This window comes from Crocodylus siamensis, chromosome 5 (assembly GCF_052110815.1).
Source record: "Crocodylus siamensis isolate JL-2025a chromosome 5, ASM5211081v1, whole genome shotgun sequence".
NCBI lineage: Eukaryota > Metazoa > Chordata > Crocodylia > Crocodylidae > Crocodylus > Crocodylus siamensis.
Genome location: NC_143399.1, coordinates 143,732,297 through 143,748,756, shown reverse-complemented (window position 1 = coordinate 143,748,756; position 16,460 = coordinate 143,732,297). Strand labels below are relative to the sequence as shown.

General features: G+C 42.4%; 1 long non-coding RNA gene across 1 annotated transcript in view; it reads right to left on the bottom strand.

The window, feature by feature from the left end:
* LOC149864693 (uncharacterized) overlaps window positions 1–16,460 on the bottom strand; it is a 52,015-nt gene that overhangs the window by 13,336 nt on the left and 22,219 nt on the right. Inside the window, exons 2-3 of the long non-coding RNA XR_016442709.1 lie at window positions 12,917–13,010; window positions 12,147–12,221 (exon numbers count right to left, since the gene is read on the bottom strand). This is a non-coding gene — a long non-coding RNA (uncharacterized LOC149864693). The remainder of the gene's footprint in view (window positions 1–12,146; window positions 12,222–12,916; window positions 13,011–16,460) is intronic.

The window sequence follows — 16,460 nt, the reverse complement described above, 5'->3', positions numbered from 1 at the left end:
CATCAACATCAGTGAAGAAAAACATGGAACTGCCTCCTGGAAACAAAGCAATCTTAAGTGCTGTCTTATGGCCTTGTCACGTGAGAGATTTAGTACCTGTAAAATCTGTGGGATGTGATGCAACATTAAAGTTAGAACATGTTGTGAGCAGTCTTAACATGATATTTACCCTACATGCACTGTTTGCATTCCATAGCTAAAGGGCTGGAGAGTGGCAGAGGAGAGGACAGCCCTGCTGCTACTGCTGGCAAGAAGTTTGACAAATCACCATGGAAGGAAGGAGGCAAAGTCCCCCTAAGAGGTGTGTGAGCAAAAGAGCCGAGGTAAACCTGCAGTTCCCCTCATCCTGCTCCACACCCTCTGTGCTCATTCAACCCCACCATGTTTCTCTTCCTAGGTCAGACACTACTGCTACTGCTTCCTCCACGCTGACCAGCAGTCCAGGCTGAGCAGCAGCTGTTTGTTCCCTAAGTTCCACCTATGCCAGGAGAGGCTGGTATTGGAGCTCTTCTTCTGTCTCTTCCCCTCTGTTTCACTCCACACCTGACTTTCTTACTGCCTGTAACAACCTGCATGTTCCCCGGAGATGTAAGAAGGGAGGACTTTGAGGGCATCTGGCTGGGTTTGGAGACCATACCATAAAGAAGCGGGGTTTCAACAATGTCCTCACCAAAAGCTTTTAAAAACATTGTGTTGTCATGGGAAGGTTTGTTTGTGGATTGAAAGCTAGTTAAAAGATAGTAAGCAAAGGGTAGAACTAAAAAGGTCATTTTTCAGGATGGAGGGCAGTCAAAAGTGGAATCCTGCAGCGATCTGTGTTGAACCCTATTTTGTTCAACACTTTCATCAGTGTCCTGGAAATGAGGGTGCACAGTAAAATCTCCAGGTTTGTAGATGATACCAAATTATTCCAGGTAGTGAAGTCCCAAGCTGATGGACAGGAGTGGCAGAAAGATCTCACCAAGCTAAGTGAGCAGGCAAAAAAAAAAGGCAGATGACCTTCAGTGTCAATACGTGCATGGTAATGCACCTGGGGGAATATAACTTCAACTATACATACACAATGCTAGGTTATGAAGTAGCTGCTAAGATTTAGGAAAGAGACTTTGGAGCCACTATAGACCTCTAAAAACACTGGCTTAAGATGCATCAATAACAAAACAGCCAATAAAACATTGGGCATCATGAATGGAGAACACCACACCACCATGCCATTATTCAAATCCATGGTAAACCCTCATCTTGAATACTGTGTGCAGTTCTGGTCCCCACATCTCAAAATGGGTGTAGAATTAGAAAAGGTCCAGAAAAGGGCAACCAAAATGATCAGGGGCATGAAACAGTTGCCATATCAAGAGAGAGATAAAAAAAGTTAGGATTCATCAGTTTGGAAAGGAGAAGGCTGAGGGGGTATGATAGAGGTCTATAAAATCATGCAAGGTGCGGACCATGTGAACAGGGAACTGTTGCTCACAAAATACCAGGACTGGGGCCACCCACTGAAATTGGTAAGTGACAGGTTTGAAACTAATGAGAAAAAGTACTTTTTTATGCAACATGTAGTGAACTTGTGGAATTCATTGCCATAGGATGCAGTGGAGGTACACAGCAGAGCCAGATTGAAAAGGGTCTGGATAAATCATGGATAATAGATTTATTAATGGCTATTGTATAGAAAGAATATAGGCTTTTCCTCTGGAATCTACCATGGTGGATGCCACTTCAATAAGGGATAGATTACTCTAGAGACCCAGTTCAGTTTTCTCCCTGTATAGCCTCTACTTCTGCCAGTGCCAGAGACAATATACTGGGCTGGATGGATCATTTGTCTGACCCAGTGTGTCACGTCTTATGTTCTTGCCAGGGGTTAGCTGGGAGTAGTACATCCTGGGATGCTGGAAGACCGCCAATTGCTCATATTCTCTCTGTGGTACAGGCTGACATTAGTTCAACCACATGTTATTTAATATGATCTGTAGATACCCAGAGCCCAAAAAGTCATAAATTTGCTATGATATGACTGCACTTGGCACATTTTTTCCTGTTTGCTTGCTTTTTAATGGCATTTATCATGTACTAGGTGTAATGCATGACATGGCTCCTAGTCCTCCTTTGGTATATAGTATATCTTACCTATTATTGGTCAGGTGAGAAAAATTCTATTTAACAGTTTCTCCTTCCCCACCCCTTTAAGGTCTTCCAACCAGGAACTTCAGCCACAATCTTGTACAGCTCATGCCCTCTGATATGCCATCAGTGTACTCACTGAAGACAAAGTAGAAACCAGCTTAACTTTGTTGACTTACCAGTCCTAGAAGTAACTGAAGGACTATTCAGCTACAAGCATGAATAAAGGCAAATTTCAGAGACCATGACACTGGGACGAAGATTATATTCCTTTTGTGTCAAGTAACATCTCTCTTACATAGAGTGGCTAGAAAAGGGAGTTGGCATAGAGACTACTCTGTTGCTTCTGTGCCAGTCAAGGTTCAAGATTAAAAGAACAATTGATCCATGCTTACAAAAAGGTGCTTCCAAAAATTTTCCGTTACCCCATTTCCCCTTAATTGCCTCACATCCAAAATTACTATAGCTGAGATTGTGACCATTACCCATGCATTCTAGCTATAGACTTTTTATATATATAAGTGCCTTATCTTTTCTGAATCTTGCTAAAGCTCTTTGCCTTAATAGTGTCTTGTGGTACTGAACAACACTAATTGTATATTTTGTGTAAAAGTTTGTTAGCTTTACATTTTTGTACTGGATTATAATACTTCTGTTGAGGCAGTAAGTGTGGAGTAACACTGTTGAAACTAATACATATATACCATGCTTACAACATTAAAACTAGGAATAAGTTTTCCTTTTACTGTATTTGGTAGCTTCAACAATTCTGCTCCTATGAATCAAGGCAGATTGTGTCGGCTTGTGTCAAGCGATAAATTCATTTACATTCAACATCCAGTTATGAAGTACAAGAGAGAAACTCATATATTTGCCCAATGGGATGGTCAGAGTATATGTTTTTTCAGATATCAGATTGTGCCTATAGGGAGTATTTTTCTATACATGCATTTTTCCAAAAATATACTACACAACAATGTTTACAAAAGGATCAGGCAAATCCATGGAGAACACGTCCATTATTGGCTATTTACAGTCAGAGATGCATTCTCCGACACCTATAAACCTATGATGGGGCATGTCAGGAAGGATATCACAAGGCATAAATTTCACTAGACAAGCACTGTACACACACTCTTCTTCTAAATCATCCAATGTTTGCCACTGTTAAGACAGCATACTGGGCTAGATGGATCACTGTTCTGAACTAGTATCTGATAAGAACATAAGAAGTGCTATCTTACATTCTTATCAGATACATCATCTTTTTCCCCATTGCTTTTCTTCATATCTTAATTTTTTCATCATCTAATCTTTTCAGTAAAACAGATCAGTTGTATTTAGTGTTCTGCTCAAACATTTTCCACTATTTTCTATTAATAATGCAATATTTTATTTTTTAAACATGAGTCCTATATACCACTGAGATGTATGTGCCATATATAAGCTCTTCAGCCATTGAGCACAGATTCTCAAACAGAAATTTTGATGGCATTAAAAGCTTTTCTGGTTTGAAATAGGACAAAACTACACAGTGCCTCCAGAAAAGGGGAGAGAGAGAGAGAGAAAAAAAAAAAGAGATAGAGAAATGCACATTAAAATATATTGCAATTTTATTCCTGGGATTTTTCTCCCCATATTTAATATATCTGTAGAGAATTTAAAATCAGGCCTTGAAAAGCTCCCAAGTATATTAATTCACATACTAATTTATTCATTGCAAGAGCAATGCAAGGTTCTCCAGCTGCCAATCATCCTATTATACAGTAAAAAAAATCATTTTTGGTTTGTTCTCACTCTTCACACAAGTCATTAAAAAAAATTCCATAGTATTATTCTTATGTGGCAATTCTGAAATTATACAATACAGTGTCAAAACTGTGACACCAATTTTTATTTGAATGGTAAGAAAAATCTAGGGCGTTGTATGTTATTTCAGGTAGGAAGAGAAACTGGTGATGATGAAAGAAATCTTTAGAAAGGAATCATTTTAGAATTACAGACAGATGGGGCTGGTGGTGACCTCAGGAAATCGCCTAGTCTAATGCAAGCACAAGCCTGTCTAAACTATTTGAGACATATGTATGCCAAACCTGTTCTTAAAAACTTTCAGAGATGCAGATTCCATAACCTCCTTGGGTAATCTGTTCCAGTGCTTAATGATCTTCAGAGTTAAAAAGAACTTCCTAAAATTCCCCTTGCTGCAATTTAAGACCTTTTCCCATTTCCTGCAACCACAAAGGCTAGTCCCATGGTGGCCAAATTTGCAGCTCGCAAGCCAGATGCAGCTCACCATCATGGTACTTGCAGCTCTCACCCTGCTTCTTCACACCCTGCCCATTTCTCCCGGAACTGCCAGCTCAGGTGCCAGGCTGCCAGGGCAGGGGCTGCAGGCATGCCCCAGGGCGTGCTCCCTGCTCTCTGCCTCTTGAACTTCAGTGGAGGATTGGATATGGCTCCCGGGGTGAGCAACTCCAGCCACACCGGGGCAGTCCACCACAATTTTATTTAAACCCGTCTATTTAAAGAGTTAAAAATACCCCCTCCATCTTCTCTTCTCTAAATTAAATACTCTCATAAGCCATTTTTCCTAGGACTTATCATTTTTGTTGTTCTCCACTGACCTCTTTCCAATTCATTTATGTCTTTCTTGCAGTACAGCACTCAAAACTAGACACGGGACTAAACAGAGACCTTAGCTGTGCAGAAGAGGAGAAGAATCACTCCTTTCGACATGCAGAAGAAACTCTTGTTGATGCAGCCCAGTAGGCTATTGGCTTTATTTATTTTGTGCAATGACAGCATCTTGTTGACTCATATTACATTTTCAGTCCAGTACAACCCCTGGGTCTTTTTCGAAGTACTGCAGCCTAGCCAGTTTTCCATAATTTGTATTAGTGCACTCAATTGTTTTGGCCTAAACGTAGGATTTGACCTTACTGAATTTATTTGATTAATTTAAGACTATTTTTCCTATATTTCAAGGTCACACTGAATCATAATAATTTTCTCCAGAGTGTCTGCAACTCCACCCAGCTTGGTACCTTCTGTAAATTTGCTAATTATGCATTCAATCGCACCTTTCAAATCTGGTCTTGGTAACATACAGCCTACAGGCCAAATCTGCCCTGTAAAAAGGTTCTATCCAGCCTGCCAAGCACACCAAAACAGAAGTTGTATCAGTAAATTTTGCATGAGAATGTGCCACCTAGTGGCAGAAAAAAAATCTTTTGGAAAAAGTCCAAAAGCAGGCAATGGCATGTGTTAAAATACATGTATTAACACACAGGTGTTAAAACAACAGCTGTAGGGCTGTTCTAATTTATACCAATGATGCTATCAGCCCAACGCTGAACACTATATAGCACGGATTATAGCAATCTATTCAAGCCAAGGGGCCAGAGCAACCTGACTTCAATCCAGTGCAGGACATATGGCTTTAGTGGTGGGTCAACAAGGGGGTTTTACTTCTGTCCACACTGGGTCCAAGCAGCTCAGAGCTGCACTGATGCCACTTTTCCCAGCACCCGCTCCCCAGCAGGGGTACGGATGCAGCTTCCAACTGGAGAGGAGCTGCACTGAGGCCAGGCAGCTAGAAACTGTATCCAGACTCCTGCTGCTTCTCCTCAAGTCCTCCCCAGGGCTGCAGCACAGGGACAGCTGGAGGCTGCCCAGCTACCTCTTAGTTCCCCACTGGCTGGAAGCTACTCTTGTGCTACAGCTGGGGAGCAGGGCATGGGGAGAAGCAGCAGTCATGAGGGCACAGCTTCTAGCTGCCCAGTCCTAACACAGCCCTTTGCTACCCAGCCTCAGCACATGTAGGCTAAGTACAGATGTTCAAAAAACACAAGATGGAATCGTTTCTTTCTTTGCAGGTTTTTCTAAGCTTCATGGATTGAACCAACAAGAAACTGAATGGAAGGTCAATGTTCCAGTGGCCAAGACAGACAGAAGCCTGCACTGGCCCAAGCGAAGAGCCTGGGGGCACTCGCGGGCAACACTTTTCATGGTGACACTGCCTAAAGCTGCTGAATTGAACCCTGTGCAGCAGCAGCTCACACTGTGCAGACCCTGGCTGGAGGGGCTGGTGCTGGGCCAGGGGAGTCCATTCTCCTGACTCCCATCCCACCAGGCTGACAGGCATGGGCAGGAAACTGAGTTTGCCCATTTTGAAGCCAATTTATATGTGCAGAACTTCTGTGCTGTTACAGGTTTAAACCAGTTTCCGATCCCTTAAACTGGTTTAGGTGTAACTTCTGTCCCTAGCCATAGAAGCAAGGCCTTCCAACTCTTCAGGCCAGATGCAGTCAACCCATAGGCCAGATGCTGCCCACAGGCTACATGTTGCCCTGCTATTTAGTCTTAAATATTCAATTGTCCAGAATACTGCAAGACAATCTGATAAGCAGGCTCAAGCAAACAGGCTGATAAGCAGGCAAACAATCTGATAAGCAGGCTTATGAATATGCTTTGCTTCCTGGGCTCTGCCATCTATTACAAAGCTAAATTCATATTTCTTTTACAGATTTTGAAGACCTATGGCACATGGGTACTATCTTACTGAGACTGGGACCTCAACAGCTGTGCTTATCTGGAACTGCCATTGGATTATAAACCCGATGAATAAAGTTAATGGCAGTGGAGGACATTTTCTTCTCTACAAGAATTCCATAGTCTTGGAACCCCTTCCCCACACAGCTTAATGTCATTATGAATACTACTGATTTTAGCAACACATAACACAGGTCTTTCCGATACAGTTTCCATAGTGTTCTTCTAGGAATGATTCAGAAAGTTAGGAAAATAAGTTCTCCTGTAAGAAAAAACACCAAAGCTTTTCCCAAAAAGTAACCAAGGAATATGTCAAGTTATTGTTGCTTTTGCATTTTCCCTACTCTTTCCAATGAATAGAGTGATGGTGCCAAGATGACAGATTAGATAGGTAAGAAAAACAAAAACAAAAAAACCCGACAGAGATTCTTAAACTCCACTCCTAAAGCTTCTTCCTGGCCCATTCTTCAAATACCATTTTCCAGTGAACCATGCTAAAAAGAGAGATTGGCAGTTTTTCCTTACTGAAGTCACTGAAGACAGCAGAAAGAGCAATATTATGCAGCCCATTGGGAGCCTAGACACCAATCTGTCTTCTGTATACACAGTCTCACTGAACGAAGTGCCAAGGAGATGAAAGCACTCCAAGCAAATGCCTGATAAGGCCCTGCTCCTCACTGCCTCCTGGACTTATTGAACTGCCCAGCTGTGCACCTTACAAAAAGATTCAGAAAACAGATTTTGACTTTAGCTTCTAGCAAAGTCTGCCTGTAAAGTCACAGATCTTCCATCTTTTATTTTTTTAATTTATTCTTAATGTTCTCCAAGTGGCATCTGAAGATGAATTTCAAAGATGCATGATTTATTTAAGCTTTCATTTACCAAGCAAACATTGTTAAAAATATTGTATAAAAAAAAAAACAGTTGCACTGGTTTCCCATCCTACACGTAACAGAGAAATATAAAAACAATTTGCAGCACCTTATATAATGTTGAGTTCTTTGCTATCAAAAAAGCTCAAGAGCCTTATCTAACTCGCCAGTTGAAATCAGGATTCTTATACTATATAGTCATCCGATTTGAATATATCCATAACACAAAAACTTGCCACTGGAAAACTTAACTGTTTAAAATATAAAAATAAAGTCAATACAAACAAAATATCATGCGTGTACTTTATATGTTGTGCTGTTTACAGCCATGCGCAGTTGCATAAAGGTTTTATATAAAAAGGTTTCTGCTGTAGTGGAAACAAAAGAGCACTGAAATGCTGTGTATACTAGCCGTGTTATAGTAGGGTACCACAACTTCCATGTAGCTCTTCAGTAATAAAATATTATACATACTGTTGCATCTCAGTATATAGTGTAAAACTCTTGAGCCACTTTCTTCACCGTCTTATCAAATTACACAGCCAGTTGAAATATTTTACTCTACAAGTATATTATTAGCCTGTAAGAGTTTAAAGATATCAGGAATCCATAAAATACCGAATCCGAGATTTGCCCACTGAAAATAATTCTAATTGTGGATGAGCTATGATAATCATTTGATAATAAATAACTTGCCTCCCTCCCTTATTTTCATCCTTTCTTTATTTTGACTTCTCAAGATAAGGGAGTGCCTGTATTTTTTTAATCCAGATTGCATGAAGGCATCATTGTTCAGATAATGCATCTCCAGTTTTGTCAGCTATGGGAGTGTCAAATGCAATGCTTGCAGTTGCGGTCAAGGGATCAGAATCCCCTTACACCCCAAAGGTCTTGGATTACATTACATCAGATAGTGTCAGCTGGCCACGTCCCAGGTAACCACACTAGTTGTATATTGAAACAAGCTGATCCAACAATAGGAATTAAAGATAGCACCAAACTTTGAGTAAGTTAGTGATGTTTCAGCTTGTTGGCCAAATCAGGATGAAGGCCCTTAGCTATGCATAACCAATATACATTTTATTGTGATATTTGTGGGGTGGCCCAAATCTTCACTACTCTCTACCTACAACTTGATCAGTAGAGTTCTACTACTCTCTTCCAGACCTGCACAGAGTGTTCCTGCCAACAACAAAAATAATATTATGAGAGAGGATGATCAGGGTGAATAATTCAACTGCTAGACCATCCACCATACAAAGATCATATAGAGATTGCACCCTTCACGTATACGTTCGGTCCAAGAACATTCTTCTGCAAACCTTTTGGCAAAGGTCTGTTCTCTCTCTAGGTACTGGGGTGGTGGTGTGGGGGAAATGAGATTTGTTGAGGACATTTTCATCCTGTGCTCCCACAGTCTTACAAGAGCTTTTCCCACAGAACAGCCAAATAAAATGTGACCCATAATGCTTCATCCAAAAAGCATCCTGTTGTTAGTAATGTTCCTCCAGTAAAATTGAGCTCACTCCCCTGATCACTTATGCATCCAAGTAGCTCATAGAAATCAAAATCAAAAAACAAGAAATGGGAACCAGTTGTCTTATTATTCATATCATAGGAACTACTGATTTATACCACTGGAATAAAATCTTGGTGCAACAGGGGGCCGTCCCGAATCTGGTCACAACAATCGGCCTGCCTACCCGTCTAGGGCAGTCCGCCCACCTGACTCACTTGCCATGCCTTTGTTGCAACTAAAATGTTGTTCCTAGGTGGGAGGCTGCCCATTTAATGCCCCGATGCCAAGGGCATAATTCATGGTTCCAACTTCCCCTTTACCATGTCCCATGCCTCACAGATGGCATCCAAAAATTACTTCCAACTCCCCCAGCCCCACTGCTGGACCACACTTGGCCACTGGCCCAAACATTGCCTCAGGTGTCTCCAAACATACCTTGGCCAGGCCTCTGGCACAAACTTGGCCTCAGGTGTCCTTAGATATGCCTGGGACACATCCCCTTTCTCTGGGGCCTCTACCCTGACTCTTTCTGAGGCCTCCACTCCCATACATACTCTGGGCTCCTGGCTTCTCACTAGGCTCCTTGCCCCTCACACTCTGCTCCCTCACTGGGGTCACTACTCCACCCCCCCACTGGGGCTTCTGGGCCCTATGCCCCTTGGGCCTCAGGTGTCTGTCAACATGCCCAGACCCCATTCTCTGCCTACAGCCCGCTCAGGGGACTGTGGCATGCCTGGGCCTCACTCATATTCACGCCTACCACTAGGCCTCAGGCCTTGAGCCTCAGGCCCTCCTGGCCTCTGTGCTGTCACCCAAGCCTGGTGCTTTTCTCTTAGGGTGCACTCCCCTAGATTTTCCCCTCCACAGGGTTATCCACAAGGCAGTGGGAGCTGAGGCTTTCTGGAGTCCCATACTCACTTTTCAGTAGGGAGGCACACATGTAGCATCTCCTGCAGACTGGACTTTGAACCAGGACTCTGGACCCCCTTGAGTCCCTAGAAACCTCCTCCTTCCCCATAGTGACCACCCTAACCTCCAGATGTTCTGGGAACAGACACCTCCAGCCAAGTGATGTTCATCCTTCAGCTGCCCAGTTGCAACTGGCCGGCTCTGCTCTCAGGGCCTGCTCTTACCCAGGCTGCCCAGACCTCCACCAATCAGGCAGCCTCCTGGGTGCCAGGTGACCACCCGATTGGGTCTGATCCCACCTGCAGGCTGGTCTGCAGTCTGCTCAAGCCCTTAAAGAGGCAGGGACCCAAAAGGTGCTCTGCCACACTTGGCTAATCATTTGACCTCTAAATCTCTAACTAAAAAAATGGCCTTCCTAGATGAAAAGGGGACCTCTACCAGAAACAAGAGGCTTCATTTCAAGATTTTTTTTCCTTTGGTACTTTAAAAATTAGGATAAGTTAATTCAGAGACTGGCAACCTTTCAGAACAGAGGTCAGAACAACCTAGCTCCAGTCCAAGGGAGTCCCTTGCTAGGACCTGGCCACTGCTACTCCTCCCCACCCCATAGGTGGGCACAGGTGCAGCTCCCAGCCATAGAGCTCCAGTGCAGATGTGGGAAAAGCCCCTTACTTCCAGAAGGCCACATACCAGATGTTGACAATGCCTGTGTTATACAAACCCACCAACATACCCAATAGTGTTTCTAGACAGACTTAGTTAAAACTTTGTCCTATATGAAAGATGAAAAAGCAAGAAGTAACATTTATACAGTTCTCCCACCACTGGTATTTAAGTTAGGTAGAACTCTCTCTTTGGCTTTTTTTTTTTTTTTTGTCAGCTGACAGTTCCTTATAGTGTGATTAGGATCTGTAAATGATTCTCTTTACCCAAGCCCAAGATATACTACCTCCAGAGCAACTGAAGTTGTTAAAGCCCTTTTGGCAAATTCATAGTCAAGGAATAAGTAAACTGACTACCAAATTATTTAGTATACACTTATATACTTTCAAAATGCTTCCTAATGACGCTATGGACACCATTATACAAGGGCTAAAGGCCATTATACACGTTCCTTTACACTAGACTTCTTAGAACTAGATACTGCACAGCTGCTTTGCGTTTCTACAGTACAACACTTAGTAATGCGTCTCTGTACTCATCTATCTTCTGCATCCATCAAAGGAAAACAAAAGAAGTTTACTATGTTCCTTCAAGCACACCATCCCAGCTTCAATGATTGGTGTACTTAAGGAACCCAACGCCTGCCTACCAAGGCTGGTATAGCAGTGCATTGGCTATGTACATCTGCTCTCCTTCTCTGCATTTCTAATACAGGCTTAGAAGTCACACAAGAGAGTGAGGATGCAGGAGTTGGGGGGGAGGAGGGAGGGGATGGGCCACAGACATAATTTCCTCTTAAGCAGGTGCTAAGGGCTAGATACCTCAGGAACCATTTGTCACTCCTGAAATTGTTTTAGAAAAAAAAAATACCAATTTTTTTGCTTGTTGTTCAGTACAGCAGGCTCATTTTTTTTTCTTTAATGTTAATTATGTTTATGAAAGGACAACATATGTACTTTCCTGGACATGATTTTTAAACTGTGTTGACTTAAGTAAAAAAAATCCCAGTGCTTGAGATGAATGAGTCTCATCCCTTCCAATGAAAATTTTGTTTGCTCTCTATCTTGCATAACTGAATCTCAAAAGATTAATATTCTGGAATACACACATATACATAATCAACTTGAGCTTCATATAATTTCAAAAGATGACAGTATGTTGTTTCTTATTCACTGCAGTAATCTAAACAAATTTGAGTGCACAAACCAGGTAGCAGAAGATTATACATTTAACAGGGATTGTGATTTCTTCCCTAAAACTCCTTAATATTTTAAATAAAGGAAATCCAAGTGGATCCTTTGTGAAACTTCAGTTCACAATATTTTAATCCCACCACAGCTCACTTGGGTTACTCAAAGCAGAATATATATTTTTAAAGGAAAGCAAATAATCTAGTTTTACAAATTTTGTTACACTTTTTCCTTGTTTGTTTCAATTATTAAACAATTAGAGAATTTTTAGGCCTTATGAGTTAGACACTAAAATTGTGTAGGTGGTTCTGATACCTTAACAATTTCTGCTGGTCAGCTGCTCAACCTCTCAGAGAAGATGCTGTTGTAGCAATGAAAAATGTCTGGGTTCTAGGGATTATGAAAACATTCAAAGAGTCAGTACAAAGGTACTGTGTAAGTCGTTCTGAAATCATTTAAGCCAACACAACATTTATAATACTGCCAAACCACAGAAAGAAGAGTCCTTAGCAATCTTTTTGCAAAGGAGTCTATATTTTCTCAATGCTTTATGCTGTATTTGAGTTATCTTCACTCCTCCTCCTCCCCATCTCTGGTAATCTGCTCCTAGCACATTTTCCATCTTGAAGTACTATTATCATAAATGAAAAAGAAAAGGACATTTAGATGAGTTCCATCCCCAGTTTTATTTTTGGCTTTCTCGACCTCCTGGCAAGTTGTTTTACTACAAAAATTTCATTAAAATCTCTATTAAATTCAGAGCAGAATAGAGCAAGGAGGATACAATCCATTTTATAGATGTCAGTAATTATAGAAAAGGTAATGGTGTGACTAGCTCCTGTATCAAAAACAGCAAAGACAGTAATAATTTTCTATATTATAGGATCTTCCTTCCCCCCTTGGTTAAGAAAGGGCTACCCATTGCATTATTAGTCATTTCTTAAAATATGAAAACAAACTGTCTGAAGAATCCAATGAATCAAACAGAGACAGCATCACTATCATCATGGAAATTAGTTTTTGACATAGATTTGAAGTTACAAGAAGTCTATCAAAAAGTCAGTATACAGGCATAATCTACTTACAGGCAAAACTCTAAGCATTTTCAGTTTAGGTGTTTTATTTTCCAACAGCAATATTTTATCTTCAGGGGGCCTCTGAACGGACTTCCTTTACTTTCTAAATGAAAAAAAAAATAAAAGAATCATTAGGACTTACTTGGCATAGTAATATTTTTTTTAATCAATCTGTCCATAGTGTTTTATACCACCACCCATCACCCAACTACTGAGTGCCTTGCATATAAAGGAAACAGCAACACTGAAATCACAAAGGACCTCTGGTACTTATTTTTCTAATCACAATTCTGTTTGCAGTAGGGATTTTGGTGTTTGTTTGGGTTTAGGGTATGGACAGTTGCTAGAGAATTAAGATCATGGGGGGGGGGGGGGTGTGTGTGTGTCTTGTAGTGGAAAAGCATTAATCAGAAGTGTTGACTGGACCTAAAATATGCTTTACAAAAATGTACGGAATTCAAAATAATTTTCATAAGAATTCTGCCTACTGACCTGTTAGGACTAGACACAAGTCATTCACATGCATACATGCACATACCCCTCCCCCACCCCCCCCGCCTTTGCTGGTGCCCACATTGTAAAGTCTATTATATGCATCAGTAAAAATCTTAAATCAAGGTCAGGGTGGCTGAACACACAGAAGGGCCGACAAGAGGTAAGGCACTGCTCCACCTCGTACTGGCAACCAGAGATGACCTAATTGGCAACCTAACAAATCGAAGGGAAGCTGGGTAACAATGACCATGAACCAATCACCTTCACCATCTGCCGTAAAGCTGGCAAGTTAGTCAGTTGTACAGAAGTCCTCAACTTCAGGAAAGCTGACTTTGACAAGCTAAGGAAGCTTGGCAGAGAGGCCCTAAAAGGCCACAACCCAATGGAGAGGGGAGTCCAAGAGGCACAACTGCTTCTCAGGGGAGCAATTCTGGATGCGCAAGCAAAGTCCATCCCATCTCGGAGGAAAGGCAGCAAAAGGGCGCAGCAGCCCCCTTGGCTCTCCAGGGAACTACCTGACCTCCTGCGTCTTAAAAGGAAGACCTATAAAGGTTGGAGGACTGGAACCGCCACCAAGAAAGAAGACTCTGTTTTAGTCTGAACTTGCAGAGAGCAAATCAGGAAAGCCAAGGCTGTGATGGAACTCCAGCTAGCTACAAATATCAAGGAAAATAAAAAGTCCTTTTTTAGATATGTGGGGAGCTGGAGGAAAAACAAGGGCAACATTAGACCCCTGCTAAACCAGATGGGGCAACTGACACCCAGGAAAAAGCAAACTTGCTAAATGGGTACTTTACGTCAGTTTTTCATCAGCCCCATGGGACAGCCCTGCCCACTATGGGTCAGGGAGGCCCAGGCGAGGGAGATTCCTTGCCCACCATCAAAGCTAACCTCATGAAGGAACACCTCAACAGGCTACCTTCAAGTCAGCCAGCCCTGATGGGTTGGTACCCAAGGGTACTCAGGGAGCCGGCGAGCATCATAGCTCAGCCCCTGGCATGGATCTTTGAGAGTTCTTGGCACTCTGGTGAAGTGCCTGATGATTGAAAGAGGGCCAGTGTCATGCCTATCTTCAAGAAAGGGAGGAAAGTAGATCCAGCAAACTACAGGCCCATCAGCCTGACCTCTATCCTGGGGAAAGTCTTGGAAAACATTATCAAAGAGGCCATCCTTAACAGACTAGCTGAAGGCAACATCGTGAGGGATACCCAGCATGGGTTTGTTGTGGGTAGGTCTTGCTTGACCAGTCTCATTTCCTTTTATGACCAGGTGACTTATCACCTGGACAAAGGGGAAGAGATCAACGTCGTATACCTCGACTTTAAAAAAATCGTCAATCTGGTATCCCACAATCACCTCTTGGCTAAACTGGCTAACTGTGGCCTTGATATCACCACAATCCGCTGGCTGGGGAACTGGCTCCATGGTAGGACCCAGAGGGTGGTGGTCAACGGGAGCCAATTGTCTTGGTGCGCTGTGACCAGTGGGGTCCCACAAGGCTGTCCTAGGGCCTATACTGTTTAACATCTTCATCAATGATGTGGACATTGGTGTCAGAAGCGGACTGGCTAAGTTCGCCGATGACACCAAACTCTGGGGTAAAGCATCCACACCTGAGGACAGGAGGGTGATCCAGGCAGATCTGGACAGACTCATGAAGTGGGCGGACAAGAACCTGATGGTGTTCAACCCTGAAAAGTGCAAGATTCTCCACCTTGGGAGGAAAAACCTGCACCATGCTTATAGGCTCGGTAGTGCTACTCTGGTTAGCACTACAAATGAAAGGGACTTGGGGGTCATGGTTGACCACAAAATGAACATGAGCCTTCAGTGTGATGCTGCGGCTGGTAAAGCGAGCAAAACGCTGGCTTGCATCCATAGATGCTTCTCAAGCAAATCCCGGGATGTCATTCTCCCACTGTACTTGGCTTTGGTGAGGCCGCAGCTGGAGTACTGCGTCCATTTTTGGGCTCCGCAATTCAAAAAGGATGCAGAGAAGCTCGAGAGGGTGCAGAGGAGAGCCATGTGCATGATCAGAGGTCAGGATAACAGACCTTATGATGAGAGGCTGAGAGCCATGGGGCTATTCAGCCTGGAAAAGCTCAGGGGTGATCTGGTGGCCACCTATAAGTTTATTGGGGTGCTCATCTGGATCTGGGGGAATGACTGTTCACCAGGGCCCCCCAAGGGATGACAAGATCAAACGGTCACAAACTCCACTGTGACTGATTCAGGCTAGACATAAGAAAGAACTTCTTCACTGTCCAAGCTCCCAAGGTCTGGAACAGACTGCCACCGGAAGCGCTTCAAGCACCCACTTTGAACCCCTTCAAAACACATTTGGATGCTTATCTTGCTGGGATCCTATGATTCCTGCTGACTTCCTACCCCGGGGCAGAGGGCTGGACTTGATGATACTCCAGGGTCCCTTCCAGCCCAAATGTCTATGAAATCTATGAAGCTCCATTTGAAATAAATAAAGGACATCACCAATGGAAACTACTGCAATGAAAATGGCATAGAAAAGCTGTAAATTCTTTAACTTTTTTAATGGGATCCGCCAAATTGATTTTTAATCAGTTATTGAAAAGGCTTGATTATCAGTAGCTATTTACATATTTCTAACTAGGTATTTGGAACAGGCCAACAGGAGCCATCATAGGCTGAATGATATTAGTTCAAAGAGAAAGCTGATGCATTATAAGAAACTTCCCAATACAAAGAGAGAGGAAGAAACTAGATGAAAGAACTCTTCTAACTAATTGGTGGAACTGGAACTAAGGCAATGTAATAATGATCAAAGTTTATTTAAAAGCAACACCTGTGAGGCACATATGGTGAAGATTTATTTTTGATTAGGAATTTGTAAATCAAGTAAAAAATTCACAAAGTCACATCTGTATGCAGTACAAGAGCTGCTTGTACAGTCAATAAAATGTTATTTGTTATACATGTAGTAATTCAGTGATAGGATTCCATATTTGCACGGGACTGGCAAACAGAGCTCCATTATGCCCTTGTAGCCCAAGCCACAGGATCTGGCATCAGGATCTCAGAT